We start from the raw sequence: 21,033 nt of genomic DNA on the forward strand, positions 1-21,033 counted from the left end.
AATGATGAGAGAATAATAAGTTACACTGTGGTTATTCTTGCTCACTATACAGCTGCTGTCAAGTACTCTTAAATTTAAGCTAGCTCCTTAGAGACACCGAACTTAAGAGGCTAAGCAATCTAAGGAAAGATCTGGGATTTGACCATTTTCTGCAACTGTATCAGGGAAAGTTTAAGGAAAATAAATAAATAAAACAAGCTTTATAAAGAAAAAAAAAAAAAAACTCAACTAAAAAGTTAACTTAAAAAAAAAAAAGAAACCCCTAATAGGTTTTCCAAACAGCAAATAGATATCTTGTATTTTAACACTTTAGCAGCCAATTTATTTAGAGGCTTGCAATTGTTCCATGCCAATTTATTTCAGCACTTTTTGTATTTTCTTATATGTTACATTTTTTTTTTGCTACTAATGCTCTGGTAATTATCCTACTACACAACCAATACATTATATCATATATATTTTTTTTTTTTTTTGCTTCAGTGCCTCCCATTCATTCGCTAATAACTTTATCACTACTTATCACAATTTATTGATCTATATCTTGTTTTTTCCACCACTAATTAGGCTTTCTTTGGGTGGTACATTTTGCTAAGAATTATTTTTTTATAAATGCATTTTAACAGGAATATTAAAAAAATGGAAAAAAATCATTATTTCTCAGTTTTCAGCCATTATAGCTTTCAAATAATACATGCTACCATAATTAAAACCTATGTGTTTTATTTGCCCATTTGTCTCGGTTATTACACCATTTAAATTTTGTCCCTATCACAATGTATGACGCCAATATTTTATTTGGAAATAAAGGTGCATTTTTTTCAGTTTTGCGTCCATCACTATTTACATGTTTATAATTTAAAACATGTTTGTAGTATACCCCCTTCACATGCATATTTAAAAAGTTCCAGCGGATCCGAGATGAAAAACGAACTATAACAAGTAACTTGTCTATATATCTTAGCTAAAGTTTAGATAGTTTACACAGCAAATCTAGCTGCAAACAGCTTTAATTGAATAAGAATATTTCTTCCTGTGATACAGTGACAGCAGCCATGTTGTTTGTAAACATTACACAGAGGCAGGCTTATCTGCCTCTTGAGCAAAGAAAACTAATCCCCCTCCTCCTCCCTCCTCCCCTCTGCCTCTGAAATCTCTGGCTAGTAATACCTTCCCCTCCTCCTGCCCAGGCTGAGCTCCCATGAGCCCTTGCTACTGTCTGAAAGTGCCTTGGCTCTGTGAAAACCTGTGGGAGTGGTTTATTTAGTTTATAGGGAATTAGAGCATTAAAACAAAAACAAAAAAGTATTTGGCTTGAGGAATGCCCTATAAACAATAGGAAAGGAATTCAATTATGCAATGAGTTAAAATTCATCTCGGATCCACTTTCAGACCCTTAGGTATTTATTTATGTTTGTTTTTGTTTTGTTTTTTATTGTAATTTTTTTTCATTAAAAATGTTATTTGGGTAATTTTTTTGGTGTTGGGAAATAAACAGTTAATTTTTAATGTTATAATATGTGTAAATTGGCATGAAAAAATGTATGTAGATGTAGTTTTACTATTTGGCTGCAAGATGGCCACCTTGATTTTTTTTCCCTTGTGCTTCTCACTTACCGGAGGTACAAAGAGGGTGGGGATTTTTTATTTTTTTTTAGAAAAACGGCGGTCTCTGATTAGAAACCGTCGGTTTTTCTGCTGGCAATTTAGATCGGTGAACAGGAACCATGTTCCCGTTCACTGATCCCAGGGCTACTGGGGGACAGCACGTGGACACGGAGGCACGCCCGTGATCGTGCGTGGGAGCGCGCCGAAGCGTGCCTCTGCAGCGGAGCAGCCGCCTGGACGTGAGGATCACGTCCGGGCGGCTGAAATCGTTAATTGGTACCTTAAGTGAGAGGTATATTGAGGCTGCCATGTTTATTTTCCTGTAAAAAATACCAGTTGCCTGACTGTCCTGCAGATATGTCATGCATCAGTAGTATCTGTATCATCCACCTGGAACAAGCATGCAGCTAGTCCAATCAGACTTCAGTCAGACACATCTGATCTGCATGCTGCATGGGCAGCACGGTGGCACAGTGGTTAGCGCTCTCGCCTCGCAGCACTGGTCCCCGGTTTGAATCCCAGCCAGGTCTACATCTGCAAGGAGTTTATATGTTCTCCCCGTGTCTACGTGGGTTTCCTCCGGGAACTCTGGCTTCCTCACAAATCTCAAAAACATACAGATAAGTTAATTGGCTTACCCCTAAAATTGGCCCTAGACTATGATACATGCACTACATGATACATACATAGACATATTACTCTGGTAGGGACTAGATTGTGAGCCCCTCTGAGGGACAGTTAGTGACAAGACAATATATATTCTGTACAACGCTGCATAATATATCAGCGCTATATAAATCAATAAATAAATAAATGCTTATCAGGATCTAAACCTTAAAGTATTAGAGGCAGAGGATGAACAGGACAACCAGGCAACTTGCATTATTTAAAAGGAAATATATTTCAGCCTCCATACCCCCTCCCACTTCAGGTGTGTTTTAACACATTTGGGGGCAAGCACATTCCTTTTCCCTTGCTGAATGTCAAAGATGTGACATTTTAGTTCCGTAGTTAAGTGTCAAGCAATTCAAATCTACCATTTTGTACTGTAACATCAGCTTAAAGTGGAACCCTGACCAAATTATCAATAAAATGTTTTCACGATTTACCTGCATGCAGTGTTTTACTTCAGCTAACATTATTATTATTTAGTATTTTTATAATGCTGACATCTTACCCAGCACTGTACAGAGTATATTGTCTTGTCACTAACTGTCCCTCAGAGGAGCGCACAATCTAATCCCTACCAAAGTCATACGTCTATATATGTATCGTGTAGTGTACATATCACAGTCTAAGGCCAATTTTAGGGGGAATCTATCTAACTGTATAGTTGTGAGATGTAGGAGGAAACTGGAGTGGCTGGAGAAAACCCACACAGACACTGGGTGAACATACAAGCTCTGTGCAGATAGTGGCCTGGCTGTGATAGGAACCGGGGACCTGCACGGTGAGAGCAATAAAGTCACCATGCTGGCAGCCATTAAAATCTGTTAGCCATTAAAATACATTACTTTTACAAAACTTTTTTTTCTACCTACCATACATAATTTAATTGCCTAACATGGTACCGAAATTCTTTTGCTACAATAGAGGGGGAAGATATTTTTCAGTCTGGAGACTGCTTGAGAAAATGTGTCTGATCTTCATGCCCTAATGTCACAAAGAGCAGGACAGTGTTTCATGTTTTGTTTTTCTTTTAGTGTGGTTAAGAGTGAGCAAACCAGCTTGTTTGCTGAAGTACCGAGACCACCATATAAAAAAGCCCATGTGACAAAGATTTCTGAACACAGAACAAAGATTCAGCAATGAGCTTCTAGGAATGCTACGGCACCTTGCTGGTACCTGTTCCAAAGTAAGCAAGCTATAATCCAACAAGTAAACAAGTTTGGACGCCTCTGAGCAGCTTAAACAGATATGGCCAAGCCTAGCAAGCACGAGTGGCAAAGTCTGGATTATCATATGCATAGACAGCCAAGAAACATAATCTCGAAATCTCAAATTTACAGTCATATTGTTGAACCACATTTATCGTGCCTGAACAATGTTAATAGCTAACAGAGCATAGATGCGGAGTTAACAATAACTGAGGATAAATGCAGAATTAACCATAATCACACAGCAGAAAAGACTTCTCTAAAGCGGGATTGTCAGCCACAAAATCAAATTCCATTTACCCTAACCCACAGCTCTGTGTTTATTATGCAGCCTGCAACCTGACCCTGCATTACAAGCATTCCAATATAATCATAAATGTTTCTGCTGCAATAAATCTCATCTCAGTCAGACTAGCTGTATTTGGTACACTGACGACGAGAGGGAAGCTTGTCATCTCTCCTGCTCCTCGCTGATCGGCTGTTTAGTGTGAAGCTGCTGAAATATGATCTATGCTGTGCTCACGTTTACAAAGCAAGCTAGGAATGACAATGCACTTTCTAAGAGGAAAAAAAAAAGAGTAAGGGAGGAAATTACATCAGGATTGGCATCAGTTAGAAGAAGTCAAAATGGAAAATGCCAGAAACAGCTTTCTCTTTATTTACTACACAGTACAGTACCCAGTACAGTACATATGTTATGTAAGTAGAACAAGTATTTATCAACTTATAAATGTGATTTTTTTCCCCCTGATATAGTATAGCTGTCCCTGCTGTTTTAACTTTTCTTTAATGTCCAAATTTAAGCAGTATGTTTCCTGTCATATACTGTACTAGCGACCTTAGCCCATTTAAAAATGGGCTCTAGGTCTGTTTCTTAACGCCGTCACCGCCGTATGTCAGTGCGCTTGTGCGCGCACCCGTCCACCCGTGCACACGCCCGCCCAGCTAACTGGCCCCGTCTTCCTGTCCCAACGGCTGTCGGTGCTGCGCACATGCGCAGTAGCAGATAGCATGGACCCAAGGACACAGGGACAGGAGTGTGCAGGGACAGTTAGGTTTTGTTATATGGGATACGGCAAGCAAGCCAGATCTGCACTGCTGCACCTCCCTAGCGTGACTTGATCATGGCTGCATTTGTTTATTTTGTGTTCCTGCACAGTGGGGTTAACGTTGTCTTCATTTCCAGTTCTGCCCTTGTATGGTTGCAGACAAGTTCAGCTTTCCTCTTTATTCTGACATGTACCAAATGCAACATTTTTTCCTTTTGAATGTCACGGTTTTTCATACTGAATAAATTTAAGCATATGTTATTTTGAGTAAACGTAACCTTTTCTGTCTTCGCTCATATCTGTTCAGAACACAGTGATAAAGCTAGAACTAGGATGGCCTTGCAGAGCTGCAGAAACAGCATTTGTAATAGCCACTGCTTCTATAAACCATTAACATCCCTAGACAAAGCAATTTACCAATTTGCAATAAGTGAGAAAAGATTAGATGTTATGTAGGACTTTTATTGCTTCCTGTGTCCTATGTCTGGAGAATACCATTCTAGTGGTCAGTATCACAAAAACAAGAAATGTTGCTTTAAAGTGTACCCGAGGCAATATGTGACATGATGAGATAAACATGTGCATGTACAGTATAACACATATGTATAACCAGGCTGTACTACTTGCTTAAAGAAAACCTGAACTGAAAATTAAAAGTCAAAATAAGCATACGCAAGTCATACTTACCTTCCATGTAGTCTATTCCTCAGTGTCTTTCTCCTGTCCCGCGTCCTGTTTGTTCACTGTGATCAAGGGAATTTTCTGTCCTCCATTTTGAAAATGGCCATCCCCATAACAGCTTCCTGGTCAGCACACAGTTAAACTGTAACATTGCCCACTTGAGCCATAGGGAAGCATGGACATTACCTGGTACATCAGTTTTCCTCTCAGCTGTAACTGACAGCAACTGATATTTTACTGACAGCAACTGATATATTTCAGTTCTGACAAAATGTTGTCAGAACTGGAAGGGATTATTGTCAGAAGAAAATGGTGAGCTTCTTGAAGGAACTGATGGCAAGGTAACTATGTAATGTTCATTTGAAGTTACCTCATGTGTTTATTTTAAATATTTTTACTCAGTACAGGTTCTCTTTAAGGGCTGGTTCACACAGACGGCAGGCGGCATTGGGGCGGCTGGGAAGCAGCGTCGTCCTGTGATGTCTCGTTCGTCGGCTTCCCGTCGCGTTGGCGTTTCTGAAGCTGTGGCTAGCTGGTCCTGGACGTCTAGGGCCGGCCAAAACGATGCGTTAAATCAGGATCGGAACGCCGCGTTTGCGCAATCGCCGGTAACTTGAATGGGAGCGTTGAGCCGACGAGTCCTGAGCAGTGGTGCTCAGCATGATTTCAGATATCCAAACTACCCAGATAATCCGAACTTTTTCCACTATCCGAACTTTGAATAGCAATTTGAATATTTTTTAAAATCCGAATAGACTATCCGAGCAAACTCGGATTTTGCATCTGTAATCCAAAATCCGGGCGGATAGTTAGTTCAGATCCGAGCAGAAGCCAAAATCACCTTCAATGGCAAAAATCCCTTTTCGAAGGAGAGAGAGAGAGAGAGAGAGAGAGAGAGAGAGAGAGAGAGAGAGAGAGAGAGAGAGAGAGAGAGAGAGAGAGCCAGTTTAAGCCATTTTCAGGTCACTTCCGGTTTTCTATCCGGATATCTGAAACCGGACGGATATCCAGGATATTGGGTTCGGATATCCAAGTTTACTCGGATACCACAAAGTTCGGATTCGGATATCCAATTTGGATCCGGATATCTGGGTATCCGGATCCGGATCAATTCGGATTTTGAAAAGGGGTATCCGAGCACCCCAGGTCCCGAGCGTTTGGCGGTAAACGCCGCCAAGCGTCCATGTGAACCAGCCCTTATTTTGCTGCCTGAAATAATTAATTTCTAGGCATGGAAGTGACAGCTTCTGTCTTGTCAGTACCTTGTCAGGAATATAGTTTATATCACTGATAAGCTAATTACAGCCATCATTTTGTTTCTGCCAGAATGCAACTTCTAAGGGCAGGGAGAGATAAAATACATGAACTATTGACCTTTTCTAACTCTGGGACTCTGATTAGAGACAGTAAAACATTCAAACTACTTTGTAAATGTTTATGTATTAAAAAAACAAAAAAACTTAGGATACTTATAAAAGTCATTTTTAGGAGTAGGAAGATAAATATAATTGTTTATCTCATCAGTATATTTCCACCTTGGGTTCCCTAAAGACACTCTGACCAGACTAGTGTATACTGTATGTGATCTAAATAGAACTCAAGTCATATTAGCCAGATTGGGGGTATTTATTTGTCGACCTGATTCTGTTGTGATTGAAAAGCACCATAACCCCCCCCCCCCCCCCCAGCTCTTGTAATCAGTCACCCCACTGGGCAAGGAAGTTTGCCTGCCCACTAAAGGTGGCCATACGCTTATAGATTTGCAGCAGATTCGAGTCATTCGACCATCAGATAGATTTCTGACAGATGCCTGTCGAGTGGAATCTGACAGGAATCTATCTGATGTGTGCAACACACTAGGAACAGATTTCCAATAGATTTCATTCTGAAATCTATTGGAAATCTATTGGAAATCGATCTTAATGCATTATTGGACCATTAGATCCAATGCAACTCTGTGGGCCATGCTGGCAACAGATCAACCTAGATTTTTCATCCTGTCAGATAGATCAAATCGATCGAAATATTTGATAAAATCGATTTCCGATCGATTTGATAAAATCGATTTCCGATCGATTCCACAGAATCGATCAATCGATGGCTGCAATCGAACAGTGTATGGGCCCCTTAACAGAGGGGCAGTGTTTGAAAATGGAGAATGAGACTTTATTAACCAAAAATGTTCTTAAACCTTCAGGCCGGCTTCACATTGTAGATTGGGGATTATCGCATTAGCAAGTACATAGACTAACGTGACTTCCTGTCTGACGCAGATCGCTGCAGGAGCCTCATAATAATGTAGGTACTGAAGCACGTTAGATAGGGCACTTCCGGCTCAGCGTACCACAACATGGGGAGTGTGAACTCCCCCATAGTGTAACATTAGGCTGCGGTGTAGTGCGGTAAATTTACCGCACCGCCTCAGTGTGAAAGGGCCCTCATATTAAAAAGTACTACTTTTATAAATATAGACTGGGATGTAAGACTAGACCTGCCTTGATCAAGAAAGGCATTCATTTTCAGACTCATTGGTGACCCATCTACCTATCCACTATACAGAAGATGGAATAGATGCATGTATCCATACACTGGTTTTATTCACACATTTATACACATATACTGTATATGTTATTGGAGTTTTGTGTCACTGCACTCTCCATAGAATGTATCAATTTTTGACACTGTGTCTACATTACAGGCACTGGTCATTTCAAGCATCCTTGCATAATATCGTCTGGATAGTGTACTGGTTAAGGGCTCTGCCTCTAATACAGGAGACCTAGGTTAGAATATTGGCTCTCCCTGTTCAGTAAACCAACACCTATTCAATTTGAGACCTTGGGCAAGACTCCGTGAGACTGCTACTGCCTATAGAGTGCGTCCTAGTGGCTGCAGCTACTGCGTTTTGCGTATACCAGAAGAAAAGTGCAATATAAATGATCTGTGTCTTGTCTTGGATTTGGATACCTTACATTTTGTGGATGTCTCATATTTGGAGTGTTAGCGCTTCTCATGCTCTTTCTTATCCAGCCTACTGTTTCTTTATGAAAGGCAGCAATTTAATAATAGTTGATCTACACATTTCTTTATCTGCATATCATGCACAAAATGTGTCTAATGCGTTTTATTACAATGGTAATATCAGCATTGCTCAAGATGTCTGTTTTCCCCTTTTTTACCTACTGAATTTTAGAATAAATATTTTGAGCCAGGCAGTATACTTTTATTTTTTTTAGAAATGTTGTGATGCTTCATGTGGGGGCATTATTCCCGGCTGCTGCCATTTTCTATTGAGATCCTTCACTGCTGAATGCTACAAGGAAGCGATGAGTGTTCGGTGGTACAAAGTGCTTGAACTCTTATTTTTGTATACAAAATGATTCAGAAAAACTACCAAATGCATCAAATACCAAAGCAGATCAAAAGAAACATTCAGAAGACTCCCAACTGCTATTCATAGAGGCTTTTCCAATTAAACACGATGAGTGTGCTCTTAGGTCTCTAGAAAGTAGACCAATTTAAGAGGCGAAGAGCAGTGTTTATTTCCATTTTTGTTACATAATAATTAGCTTGCGAGGATGAGAGTACCCAAAATTGCCCTCATATTGATTCCACAAGTGGAATAGAACAAATTTGTGAAATGGAAAAGAAAAGTGAGCTTGTGACCCCAAAGATCAGGACACTTGGTCTCGTTTAGCTTCTAACAGTAATGATTTATCCTCAGTTCTGCAATCTGAGCAGGCAGCTGACATTTAAGATCCCAACTCAAAGAGCTCAAGGCCAAGGCTTTGATGTGAAACAGTGTGGTTGAGGTTGCAATGTGAAGCTAGCCTTGCTCCTCTGTACTGGCAGGTCTCTTTCTCTCATGCAGACAACACATTTTCCAGCATTGTCAGAAGATACTGATCTGTCCAGGTCACTAAATGCGTGCTGTGTCACAGACTGCTAACAAATGATCTGTTATATAGTTCTAACAAAATGTGTCATACTAAGACAGAACACAAAGCTGGCAAAAGGAAAAAAGAAAGTTGACATGTCCACAAGGAAGTCCACAGTCCATAGTTGAAAAGGGGCAGAAGACAATTTAGGTACACATAGGAAAGCCTGGTGCACACATCCAGTTTAAATTGGCCAATCATTGATCAGCTTTACCACTTCCATGAATATTAATCTATTTAGTTCATAGTACAGTATTCAACATCTGTTTGTCCTCTTTCTACGTGAAAGTGGTAAAACTGGCCTTGTTGTCCATCACAGAAAACAAATGGGCAAACTAGGAGTAAACAAAATTTTTGCTGGCAAGTTTGGGAGATTTTCATTGAATAATTTTTGGCATAACTGATTGGAAATTTGGCTCACTTGTCCCTAATGCAATGCGTGACACCTTCTTTAAAATACACATAAATTATATAGATTTTTTTTTTGGTATTAAATGAAAATGGGATGCCAGGAAACATATATACTCTTCCTTCACCTATCGTATGATTGTGCATTATTCCCCTCTTTTCACACTGCTCTGTGTACAATGTAACGTCTATTGTACAGCGCCACAGAAGTTGTTGGAGCTACATTATAAATATTTAGTATGTATATAGTGCTGACATCTTCCACATAGCTGTACAGAGTATATTGCCTTGTCACATAACTGTCCCTCAGAGGGGCTCACAATCTAATCCCTACCATTGTCATATGCCTATATCATGTACAAACACAGACACAAACATAGAACATTTATAATGTGCTTTTCACCTGGCGGATTCAAAGCGCCATAGCTGCAGCCACGAGGATGCACTCTATAGGCAGTAGCAGTGTTAGGGAGTCTTGCCCAAGGTCACCTACTGAATAGGTGCTGGCCTACTGAAAAGAAGGAGCCGAGATTTGAATCCTGTGTCAGAGGCAGAGCCCTTAACCAGTACACTATCCAGCCACATGTAGTGTATGAGTTATAGTCTAGGGGCAATTTAGGGGGATGCCAATTAATGTATCTATATGTTTTTTTTCGGATGCGGGAGGGAACCCACATCCCCGGCTGGGATTTGAACTGGGGACCCAGCACCGCAAGGCAAGAGGACTAACCACTACACCATGGTGCTGCTACATAAAGCCATAATAATAATCACCTCTGTCTGGATCTTATTATTTTGATTGCTGGATTCTGACACAAGATGAAATAAGATCAGATGCTCGGGAGTAACCCCATCATATGATAAGCGCGCATTTACGTTTTCAGCTGATTCTGAACATTTAAAAACGTTTGCAAAGTAAGCAATGTTTCAAAGGTAATATGTGAAATTGACATACACAAGCAAAAATCATACCTTCAGAGAGAAAAACAAGGGGAGAGGGGAGCTTCTTAAGAACAACAAAACACCTAAAACAAAATAGTTGACACAAATGATGAAACACCCAAGATACACAGCAACAGAAGGGAGAAGAAAGCTCTGCTTGCGCACAATAGAAGGGATGATGGAAGGCACAAACAGATCATTGATTTCATAGTCAGGCAATTGTCTTGACAGATAAGAGGAGAGCACTTCTAGAAGAAAGGCAACTGACAGGTGCTTGAAAAGATATTTTGCAATTGTTGTTCTGCTTTATTTAACGTAAACCCATGCTCTTTCAATAGATTTAATATACGCTGCCATCATTTGCTAATGGGTTTGCCTTTACCTCCCTCAAAAAGGAAAAGAAAAAAAAAGTCCCACTAAAGTGAACAAATTGACTGTCATCACTTCACAGAGAGCAGACAATGCAAAGCAGAAGCTTTTCCAGAATCTGATCCAAACCTTGCACTAATAAATCACAGCCACTACTACAACACAAGTGATCAAAACCATTAGCTTGAACAATGAAAACAACAATACAAAGGAAGGAACAAGGCCAGGAAAAGTGTGAATTTCATTGTCCAAGCCAAGTTGCAAAAGGTTCAGTCATTTATAGAAGCCAAGTTAAACAAGACACAATTAAGCTCAACCTGGCTCCCTGCAGACTTTTTAAAAGCTAAAGACATTGGGTTAATGAGAACGCTTGTCTGTGTGCGGTGGAGCTGTGGAATGGAAAAAAAGCTTATGTTCAAATTTATCATGCAACTGTCTTCTCAAGGAACGTCCACTGTGGTTTGACGACCGTTTGCAGAGCACCACTTCAATACGACCTTCAACTTGAATTCATTCCCAAAATAGAACAAAGATTTTATGAGGTCAGCAAGAAATAGTGTGCAACTTTAAGTGAAGAAAGAATAATTGCCTGGCTAAACTCTCACATTGTTTACCTCCCTTAAACTGGCAATGGACATGGTAGGTGGCAGGATATGATGGCTTGTTGATCTATATATTCTTGGACAGGCTGGGTGACATTCTTATATCTAAAGCTATGTATACACATTAGATATATATTGGTCATAACCCTATTAAAACGACCAATTAACAAGCTTTCAACCAATTTTCGGTAAGGAACTATGCACCACCGACTGTCACCGACAGCAACAAACTACCAATATCAGAAGTTGGTCGTGATCCATCCTGTTGGATTTTTTCAACCAACAATTGATCATCAAAAAGAGTGTGTACAGTTAATTAAATGGCATATAAGGATCTTGTTGTGTATAATGCACATGTCACAGTCAATCATTCATAATTGCTCATGTTTATGCAGATATGCAGATATCAGTTAATTGCACCTCAGATGTCACTTCCAGTGCGTACGCGAATCAGTGTATTTGCGCAAACCGGATGCAGAATGAACGGAACGCATCCGCACAAGTGTGGACTGGCCCTAAAGCTGTCTACACATATACAACAAATGTCACCAGGTCCGGATTTTCATCACAGGAGCCTATAGGCACAGATGTCCTGGCACCCTAGACTTTGCCCTCCATGAACCTACAAAGCCCCACTGAACAGCACCACAAGTGTTCTGGCTGGTCGAGCTGTCACTTCTCCCTTGCCCGTCATAGCTACAGGTGTCCCTTAGCATTACGTATCTAAAGGTATCCTCAGTAATAAGTAGCTAGTGGTGCCCCTGACTCAAATAAGATCTTGTCAGTGGAATGCCGAGAGCGGGGTGAGTAACCTCTCATTTACTCTCTGCTCAGGACTCTGCAAAGTGAGAGAGGGATGGAGGCACTGGGGAGGTGAGTGAGCCGCCTTTCTATCATCAGGTGCCCATAGGCAGGTGCCTACAGTGCCTTATGGTAAATCTGTCCCTGAATGTCACCCAGCAGGGATTGGCACCCATACCCTTAGGTTACAGTAAGGGCTGAGATTTGTACAGAAACATCACTAGCTGCTGCTATGAGGGGGAGGGAGAGGATCGATGAAGTGGGGCTCGACAATGCAGGAGGGGGGAGGGAAAAAACAATGCCATTGGCTGAATTGCTGCATCAAGGGGGTGGGGTCACTGTACACACAATAGATTCTCACCAGGTGCATCTACTGAGAACTGCCATATGTATGTACACAGCTTACCTATCCACTTTGTAGGCATGGCTGATTTTGAGGCAAGGACACAAAGGCCATAGCCTAGGGCACCAGGAACCAAGGGGCGGGCAGTGGGCTGGCACACTAAGGCAGTTAAACTGCCAAACATGTAAACCGCAGCAGTCACAACCCAGTCCGTGGCTGCCTTGCTTTCACAGGGGCGAGCAGTGCAGCACTGGTCCTGTGCTCCCCCCATCTTGTGCTGTGCTCCCTCAAAGGGCAGGGTTGATGACAGTGGGCCCTGGGAGGTAAAATCTCCAAAAACGGCCCTATTTTTAGGTGGAGAAGATTTTATCAACTGTTAGGTAACAGTAACAGTATGAGTGAGTAACAGTATGAGTGGGCTAAAACATGTACATGCCGTCCAGACAAATAATATGCAGATGAAAAAGCAGGTAGGTATTTTAAAATTAATTTCATAAAATGATGTTATAAGCATCCTTCTGAATTATTACCATATCAAATATTGATTGTGCTTGTCTGTATGAAGAAAAAGAATAAAAACTTTTAACGTCTTCTAAAAAAGTAATTAGAATTTCATGCTGGGATAGTACTGACAATAGCATCCCTTATTTATGTTTTCCAAGGGAGTAACCAATGCAGTAAACTGCAGGAAAATCATACAAAATAGTTTATTACGTTATTCATAATGCTTAGACATACAATAATCAGGAGGTTTAAACTTTATAAAACTTAGGTGGCTTTTCTACAGCACAAGCCAGCCAAAAGAGCAATTCTCTGCATGAGTAAGACATACAGTACTATGCTAATATTTGACCATTTTATATTGTTATTGTACATAGGCTCAGTACTCTAGTACTCTAGTACATAGGCTCTAGTACTCAGTACTCAGTACTCAGTTTTACTAGAAAGGTTAATGAAAGCTCAGTGGCAAATGAAAAAAATCAGGGATTGAATTAGCAGAAAAAGGACATATTCAACAGTTTTCAGTAGATTTCAGTGGCATAGCTAAGGAGCTAGGGCAGTGATGGCTAACCTTGGCACTCCAGCTGTGGTGGAACTACAAGTCCCATGAGGCATTGCAATACTATGATAGCTCTAGGCATAACTCAGGGAGGCAGAGGCATGATAGGATTTGTAGTTTTGTCACAGCTGGAGTGCCAAGGTTAGCCATCACTGAGCTTGGGGCCCCAGTGCAAATTTGACATTGGGCCCTTCTCAAGCAATTGCTACAGAGCACCAAAATCTGCCAAAACAGCTGCAGTGTCATTGAGGTGTAAGCAAGAGGAGGACAACAGTTAGCCAATGATTACCACTATTCAAAGCACATATAGGGGTGATCATTATTACCAGCATAGAAACAATGGAGAGTGGAAACAGCAGTTGAAGGAGGGCCCTTGATGGGCCCCTCAGGTCCAGGGGCCACAGTGCGGTTGCTACCTTTGCCGTCCCTATTGCTATGCCACTCCTAGAATTATGTAAATTATGGGAACAATCAGGGGTGTAACTAAAGGGTAGCAGTCCCTGAGATCGCAGGGGGCCCAGAGCTGTAAGGGGGCTCCAACTACTAACCTTCCCTTCCTCTGATACAGGAGACTATACTTCAGATCAGGTGTTTTGTGGCTACACTTGTTATGGGTGTGAAGATCATGATGGCCACACTTGTTTAATGACCCCTGTGAGATGGGCCCCATGGCTGTGAGGGTCACCAAGGGAAGGCAAGGTAAGGGGTGTGAACATTGGGGGGGGGGGGATGCCATCAAAGTTTTGCTGTCGGGAAGCATTCATTGTACAGGATCTTCTCAAAAAATTAGCATATTGTGTTAAAGTTCATTATTTTCTGTAATGTACTGATAAACATTAGACTTTCATATATTTTAGATTCAAATACACACAACTGAAGTAGTTCAAGCCTTTTATTGTTTCAATATTGATGATTTTGGCATACAGCTCATGAAAACTCAAATTTCCTATCTCAAAAAATTAGCATATTTCATCCGACCAATAAAAGAAAAGGGTTTTTAAAACAAAAAAAGTCAACCTTCAAATAATTATGTTCAGTTCATGCACTCAATACTTGGTCGGGAATCCTTTTGCAGAAATGACTGCTTCGGTGCGGCGTGGCATGGAGGCAATCAGCCTGTGGCACTGCTCAGGTGTTATGGAGGCCCAGGATGCTTCGATAGCGGCCTTAAGCTCATTCAGAGTGTTGGGTCTTGCGTGTCTCAAACTTTCTCTTCGCAATATCCCACAGATTCTCTATGGGGTTCAGGTCAGGAGAGTTGGCAGGCCAATTGAGCACAATAATACCATGGTAAGTAAACCATTTACCAGTGGTTTTGGCACTGTGAGCAGGTGCCAGGTCGTGCTGAAAAATGAAATCTTCATCTCCATAAAGCTTTTCAGCAGATGGAAGCATGAACCCACTTTTGAACCAGAAACAGCGGCAGAAGCGCCTGACCTGGGCTACAGAGAAGCAGCACTGCACTGTTGCTCAGTGGTCCAAAGTACTTTTTTCGGATGAAAGCAACTTTTACATGTCATTCGGAAATCAAGGTGCCAGAGTCTGGAGGAAGACTGGGGAGAGAGAAATGCCAAAATGCCTGAAGTCCAGTGTCAAGTACCCATAGTCAGTGATGGTCTGGGGTGCCATGTCAGCTGCTGGTGTTGGTCCACTGTGTTTTATCAAGGGCAGGGTCAATGCAGCTAGCTATCAGGAGATTTTGGAGCACTTCATGCTTCCATCTGCTGAAAAGCTTTATGGAGATGAAGATTTCATTTTTCAGCACGACCTGGCACCTGCGCACAGTGGCAAACCCACTGGTGTACTGACCATGGTATTACTGTGCTCAATTGGCCTGCCAACTTTCCTGACCTGAACCCCATAGAGAATCTGTGGGATATTGTGAAGAGAAAGTTGAGAGACTCAAGACCCAACACTCTGGATGAGCTTAAGGCCGCTATCGAAGCATCCTGGGCCTCCATAACACCTGAGCAGTGCCACGGGCTGATTGCCTCCATGCTACGCCACATTGAAGCAGTCATTTCTGCAAAAGGATTCCCGACCAAGTATTGAGTGCATAACTGAACAGAATTATTTGAAGGCCTCTTGCACACTGCAAGCAATTCAGATTCAGATTCCGCTTTTTAATCAGTTTTTACCTCCGATTCAGATTCAGATTTGCAGTGTGCAAGGAGCAAACTGCAAATCTGAATCTGAATCGGAAGTAAAAACAGATTAAAAAGCGGAATCTGAATCTGAATTGCTTGCAGTGTGCAAGAGGCCGAAGGTAGACTTTTTTTTTGTTTTAAAAACACTTTATTTTATTGGTCGAATGAAATATGCTAATTTTTTGAGATAGGAATTTGGGGTTTTCATGAGCTGTATGCCAAAATCATAAATAATAAAACAATAAAAGGCTTGAACTACTTCAGTTGTGTGTATTTGAATCTAAAATATATGAAAGTCTAATGCTTATCAGTACATTACAGAAAATAATGAACTTTAACACAATATGCTAATTTTTTGAGAAGATCCTGTAGTTATGGGAACAATATTCATGAACGTAGAATAGCAAGCATGGGCATAACTAGATTGTGCAGGGCTCCCCTGTTTGTTGGAGGGCCCTGTGATTTGTAGTTACACCCCTGTTATGCAGTACTGCATTGCTAACTCGTCAATGTGAACATACACTTACAATATAATTGCATCATGTAATCATTGTGATTATATTGTCTGACAACACACTGCAACACCCCAGTGCTTATGCAGCCTAACAATATCTAAACAGAGAAAGTATATCATGCAGGGAAATGACTGTCAAACTGGGTGCCAAATTAGTTACATGCATGTAAACTGTTTTTGAGGAACACACATATGCATCAATCCAACACTTCAAATGATCAAAAGTACCGTAGATCAGTGCTGCTCAACAGGATACCGGATATCCGAATAGACTCGGATATCCGAACTTTTTAGGCCTATCCGATCGGATCCGGATTCCGGATAGCTGGATGGGAATCCGGATAGCTCTATGCGGATAGTTGGTCTCATAACCCGGATACCCGCGGATACCGGTCGGATATCCGAATCCGGGTGCTGTAACCATGGACATTATGTCCATGACGTCATTCAGCCAATCAGAGCGCTCCCAGCCTAAGCCCAAGCACCCAATCACAGAGGAGAACCTTGGCCAGTCCCTCCTGTATATAAGGAGGGGGCCATGTTAAGAATCTCGTCCTTGCTTTGTGACTGCCACTGTGATAGGTTGTCCAGTGTGTTTGGCTGAAGCAAGTACATTATCCAAGTGATAACCCAGCGTTTTAACACTAAAACACCTTCTGGTTTTACTGTTGTACTGTGTTGTAGTTAGCTTAGCTAGTCTGTGTAATTTGTTAGTGTCAGTCAGTCTTGTCAGTCAGTCTTTCAGCTGCAGCAGCTGCGCTGCCTGTGCCTGCTACTAGGTCCTGTGTCTTTGTGTGTGCTGTGTCTGTGTGCACACACTCCAGGCTCCTTGCTGCTGGCTGGGCTGCTATTACTACTGCTACTGTGGTTTTGTATTGTGTAGTTGCAGACAGTGCTAGTACTACAGATTATTGCTGCTGTGCTGCTGCTGACTGAGTGAGCAGTGTCAGTGTGTTTAGTTGTTGTACTCCTGTCTGTCAATCTGCTGATCATTTCCAAGCCCGCCGCCAATAATAAAAGTGCACCAAGTACCCCACACACATCATCTGTGACGTCGACTCATCAGTGACAGTGAGTCTTGTACAGTACTATGTCTGGCACTGGCAGTGTGAGACGGGGGAGGGGAAAGGCCGGAAGGAGAGTGAGCAACATTACGGCCTCTGGCAGCAGTTCTGCCGCATCAGGCATTCCGCCGCTACCCACTGGCAGTCACGCTGCAGAGACGCAGCACCGTGTTGCGTCCATTTTCAAGCAGGGTCAGCGGCGCAGATTGGAGGAGAAGGACGCCGCGTCTGTGATGCAGCAGATGGCGCATGACGAGGAGCAAGCCAGTGACAGTGAGGCCACCACCACCACCAGCCCTAGCCCTAGAGAAAATATTCTCTGCAAAATTGGCTTTTCAGAAGAGTCTGAGATGCTGACAGTAATTGTTGGGGGGGAGCCCGTCCATGATGTGTCAGCAGAAGAGGAATTTGATGCGGGCTCATCATCCCAGCAGTTTGATGAAGGGGAGTTTGATGATGAGGTGAAGGACCCGGACTACCAGCGACCGGAGGGGCATGTCAGCTCTGACTCTGAGGAGGAGGAGGAGTCAGTGGGTCTGGCACGCAGGTTGAGCATTTCAGGGATTGGCAGGAGCAGCAGTGGGCATGGAATACGTGACCCGCAGGCTGCTGCTCCATCTGTCAGTGGCACGACTACCACCAGCCGCACCACTCAACCCCAGGCCCTAACCACCACCGGCAGAAAATCCACAGCAGCATCCCGTTCTGAGCCACGTAAGGGAAAACACCAATCCCCAATATGGCAGTTTTTCCATCTGCCCTCACTGGATAGCAAGTATGTTACGTGCAAATTATGCCATGTGAAGCTGAGCAGAGGGTCTCACCCCTCCACTTATGGCACCTCCAGCTTCATAAATCATCTGGGCAATAAGCACAAACCTGAGCATCAGGAATTCAAGAGGCTGAAGGAAGCTGGCGCTGGCCCTTGCAGAGGTCAGAGCACTATAACAACCTTTGCCACTCCTGCTGACACTGAGGCCTCTTCAGGCAGCCAGTCCTCCTCAGTGGTCTCCTCTGTTCCCTCCTCAGCTTCCCGTGCAAGCCTAAAACGCCCCCACCACCAGACCCTGCTGAGTGACTCTTTTGTGGTCAGGGCTCAGCCTCCCGGCAGCCGTCGCATACGCCAGCTGAACGGCTTGCTGACACAGGCCATGTCCTCCCAGCTCCTCCCGTACTCGTTTGTGCAGGAGGGGAGCCGGATGCGTGCGCTCCTGCAGTGCGCAGCGCCGGATTGGCCAATCCCCAGCCGGCACTACTTTGCACGCAAGGCCATCCCAGCACTGCACCGCTTTGTAAAGGCCAACGTGGAGCGTGGGCTGGATCATGCGCTTGGTGCGCGCGTCCATGTGACAATGGACTCATGGAGCAGCCGCTTCGGGACAGGCCGCTATTTGTCCTTCACCGCGCACTGGGTCAGTTTGGTGGAAGGGGGTGAAGAGGAGACAGCAGCATCATCACCCCGGTGGGTGGTGCCACCCCGCAGCAGGGTCAGGGGAAGTGCAGCAGCTTCCAGCTCTGATCCGGTTCCATCCGCCGCCAAACAACCCCGCCTCAGCAGCAGCGTGAAGGCCCACCACTGCCAAGCGCTGCTGCAGATGGTCACGGTGGGCAAGAACAAGCTGACGGCAGACCACGTCTTGGCCAAGCTCCGAGAGCAAGAGAGCAGTTGGCTGACCCCCAGAGGCCTCAGAGTCGGAGAGGTGGTGGCCGACAATGGGGCAAACTTGGTTGCCGCCATCCAGCGGGGAAACCTCACCCACATCCCCTGTCTGGCCCACGTCCTGAACCTAGTGGTGCAGAAATTCCTGCACACCTACCAGGGGATGAACACTCTTTTGGGAGCGGCAAGGAAAACGGTGGGTCATTTTCGCCGCTCGGGTGGTGCCACAGCGACCCTTACAGCCGTGCAGCTGGAGCTGAACCTCCCACAGCACCGCCTCATTATAGACGTTCCAACACGCTGGAATTCCACCCTGGCGATGTTGGAACGTCTGGTTGAACAGAGGCGGGCTGTCAACCTGTACCTGGCCAGAGCCACCATGGATGCCAACTTGTTGGGGACCGGCACCACCCACCTCCCAGACATCATCCGCCCTGCTGAGTGGGGAAAAATGCAGCTGGTGTGCTTTGTGCTGGCACCCTTCCTGGAGGCCACCAACATGGTCAGCCGGGACCATGCGTCGCTGTGTGAGTGGGTGACCATTGTGTGCATGCTGGACAAGGCCCTCGATGCTCTGCTGGAAGTGGGAGAGGAAGCCTTGATCCAGCAGGAGCAGCAGCAGCACACTTCACAGTCCACCTCTGTGCAGCAGGAGGAGGATTCGGAGGAGTTGGAGGAGGACTTGGAGGAGTTGGAGGTCCCTGACCTTGAAGAGGAGGGGGCACAGCGGAGTGCAGCTGCAGTAGTGCGGGGGTGGAGAGAGCAAGATGAGGCTCCGGAATCAGAGGAGGACGACAGCACTGTCAGCGGTGCAGAATATCATAGGTCAGCAGAGATGGCAGCCCTCTTCCCTATGGCAGCGCACATGCTGCAGTGCCTGCGCAAAGACCCAAGGGTGAAGGAGATGAGTGCTCGGGAGGACATCTTGATCACCCTGATGCTGGACCCACGGCTGAAGGGGAAGCTGGCTCAGTTCCTGCCTGTAGGAGGAGACCCTGTGCGCCGAATCAGGGACTTGCAGCGGATTCTGGTTCGGCGCTTGGAGGAAGCCTTCCCCCGGACTCCCACCCCCCCTGCTGTCTCAGTCCAGCCAGCACAGCAGCAGGTGCCTGCATCCAGCATCAGCAGGCGCCCAACAAACCTGCTGTCTCTGACAAAGGCGCTCTATGCCACACCAGTACCGCTGCCTACAGAGGAGGTGCCTGCAGCAGCATCCGGCTCTCAAAGCCAGAACCAGCACCTGACCCGGATGGTGGCCGATTATATGGGGTCCTATAGCGGGCTTGACACCGACACCCCTGTGAACCCCTTGGAGTACTGGGTGAAGCACCTGGATATCTGGGGCGAGCTGGCGCAATACGCCCTGGAAGTGCTGTCCTGCCCGCCTTCCAGCGTTATGTCGGAAAGGTGCTTCAGTGCGGCCGGTGGCGTGGTCACTGAGAAGCGCTCTTGTCTGTCAGGCCAGTCTGTGGACAGACTGACTTTTTTAAAGATGAACGAGGCTTGGGCAGTTGGTGAGTTCCTGGCCCCTGTTGTTGGCAAGAGGGGGAAATGAAGTGGCTGAGTGGTAATCACTATGCCTGGCCTGCTTAACCACCCTTTACCACCACAACCTCCTGACTCCATCTTCATGAAGCCAGGTTCTTATTTTTTGAACTGTGCCGTGGTACCTGCCATGGTCAGCTGTGTAATTTTTTTGGAGGTGTCTGTGCTGTGCGAGTTGTGGGGCCCCAACTGCGGCAGTACGACCGACCGCTTCCTGGAACCTCTCCTAATTTTTTACTGTGCCGTGGTACCTACAACAGTGCCATGGTCAACTATGTAAACACAATAGCTGTGTAATTTTTTTTGGAGGTGTCTGCTGTCCGAGTTGTGGGGAGGCCCCAACTGCGTCAGTACGACCGCTTCCTGGAACCTCTCCTAATTTTTTACTGTGCCGTGGTACCTACAACAGTGCCATGGTCAACTATGTA

The 21,033-nt window shown here is 44.3% G+C and overlaps 1 protein-coding gene across 6 annotated transcripts in view; it reads right to left on the minus strand.

The window, feature by feature from the left end:
• Positions 1-21,033, minus strand: part of NTRK3 (neurotrophic receptor tyrosine kinase 3) — a 977,566-nt gene that overhangs the window by 859,399 nt on the left and 97,134 nt on the right. The window lies entirely within an intron of this gene.

This window comes from Hyperolius riggenbachi, chromosome 3, assembly GCF_040937935.1.
Source record: "Hyperolius riggenbachi isolate aHypRig1 chromosome 3, aHypRig1.pri, whole genome shotgun sequence".
In the NCBI taxonomy this organism is placed as follows: domain Eukaryota; kingdom Metazoa; phylum Chordata; class Amphibia; order Anura; family Hyperoliidae; genus Hyperolius; species Hyperolius riggenbachi.